Raw genomic sequence first — 2,254 nt, 5'->3', positions numbered from 1 at the left:
TTGAAGTCCCCGCCACGGTTGCCCCCCCCCCCCCCAAGCACCAAGAAGACAGAGCATCACTTGCCCCAGCCTGAGAGTTCCTATCTATACCTTGTGGCTATAGCGACCGATGGGGAGAGAGACAGACAGCCAGAGAGCCAGAGAACCAGAGCCAGAGAGAACCAGAGCCAGAGACAGACGTTTTCAGGAGAGAATACCCCGAAGACCTTCCGAGCTCAAACCGTGGTGGCGGAAACTGACTTGTGAAATTGACAAAGCCCTCGCTGGGTTCCTTCCGCGCCCTGTTGGATTTCAATGCGTTCATTGACGAGCTGATTAAACCGAAGTCGGGGGTTGTGTGTGTGTGTGTGTGTGTGTGGGGAGAGACGCGCTTTCCTCGCCAGGCCTTTTGTGGCGCGGCTGAGTGCGGTTCTCTCTTTGACTTGGCGACTCCGCCGAGGTTTCCGCGACAGCTCCCGTTCGGTTGTCTTCCGGAGGGAGGGGGAAGAATAGGGAGCCGCCGCCACACACCCCCTCCAATCTTTCTCGGGGGAGGGAAATCAAATAAAGACCAATGTCACTGCCATTGCCGAGAGAAAAGAGCAAGAGTCCAGTGTAGTGTTCTCTCTAAGCTGAGTCGGTGTGAGCCAGCTCACAGGTTTTTTTACCCTCCAGGTCACACATTATTGTCTTGGCTCAGGAAGGGATGGCTCCAGAGCCAACTCATTTAGGCAGCAGCCCAATCGCTCGCTCACCACTTTAATGCCAGGAGCTCACAAAGTAGAATTTTTGCTCACAAGACTCCACAGCTTAGAGGGAGCAAATTGGTCCAGTGGCACCTTAAAGACTAACAAAACTTGTGGCAGGGGATGGACTGTCAGGTATGTTGGGGGAGGGGTTGTGAGTGACTCAGTGGCAGAGCCTCTGCTTTGCACGTGGAAGGTCCCAGGTTCAATCCCCGGCATCTCCAGTTAAAAGGACCAGGCAGTAGGTGATGGGAAAGACCTCCGCCTGAGACCCTGGAGAGCCATGAAGTGGGGCTGTGGCTCAATGGAAGAGCCTCTGCTTGGGGTGCAGAAGGTCCCAGGTTCAATCCCCAGCATCTCCAGTTAAAAGGACCAGGCGGTAGTGATGGGAAAGACCTCAGCCTGAGACCCTGTAGAGGCATGAAGTAGGGCTGTGGCTCAGTGGTAGAGCATCTGCTTGGCATGCAGAAGGTCCCAGGTTCAATCCCCCCATCTCCAGCTAAAAGGACCAGGCAGGAGGTGGTGGGAAAGACCAAAGACCAGGGAGCCGCTGCCAGTCCAAGTGGCCAATACTGACAGTGATGGACCGAAGGTCTGATTCAGGAGAAGGCAGTCTTATATATTCATATGTTGATAGGCTTGCAACTGGAGGTGCCTTTCGGGGAGGGCCCTCCCCCGCGAAGATGAAGTCCACGTGCGGAGGGGGGCGACAGGAACGGGGTGCCCCCCACACACATGCAGCCTTTTCAAGGGGGGGGGGACAAAACTCGGGGCAGTTGTCATGTTGGGTTCCGAAAGAAATCTGCAATGGTTTGGGGGCTTGAGGGTTGGAATGAAAGGTGAGGGGGCCTGAGCAGGGCGATTGATGTGGAAGGTGGATCTCAGGAGAACGATGTGCGGTTGTCGCAACACCCCCCCCCCCAAATGTAGTTTCTGCTTCCTTCCTCCGAGGTAGACCTGAAAAAGGCCTGAGAGAGAGACAGAGACAGAGACAGAGAGACAGAGACAGACTGAGAGAGATCTGAAGAATGGTGTGCCAAATCAGAAGCCCCCCCCCCCTTCCCGCCACTGCTGCGCCTCTCGATCCCCTATCCGCTTAAGCCTTGAAAACCAGATTCGGCACTCCCAGCCGAGAGCGGGGGTGGTGGGAGGAGGGGAGAGAAGCAAATCGATGGGATTTCCTTGTAGGTGAATCTTGGCCTGATCGGTTTCCACCCGGCCTCACCGACTGGGGTGTTTTGTCTCCGGCGCGCTCCTTGTTATGTCTTGGATCTCAAGATTTAGAGAGAGAGAGAGAGAGAGAGAGAGAGAGAGAGAGAGAGACTTATTTTCTGTTCCCATCTTCCCCTTCGCCAGGCTGCATTCTGGAGAGAGTGGAGAAGAAAGAAAGAAAGAAAGAAAGAAAGAAAGAAAGAAAGAAAGAAAGAAAGAAAGAAAGAAAGAAGAAAGGAAGGAAGGAAGGAAGGAAGGAAGGAAGGAAGGAAGGAAGGAAGGAAGGAAGGAAGGAAGGAAGGAAGGAAGGAAGGAAG

The sequence above is a fragment of the Gekko japonicus genome, unplaced genomic scaffold (assembly GCF_001447785.1).
Source record: "Gekko japonicus isolate JY-2015 unplaced genomic scaffold, Gekko_japonicus_V1.1 scaffold3653, whole genome shotgun sequence".
In the NCBI taxonomy this organism is placed as follows: Eukaryota; Metazoa; Chordata; class Lepidosauria; order Squamata; family Gekkonidae; genus Gekko; species Gekko japonicus.
The sequence above is the reverse complement of the archived record's forward strand: the minus strand, read 5'-3'. Positions refer to the sequence as shown.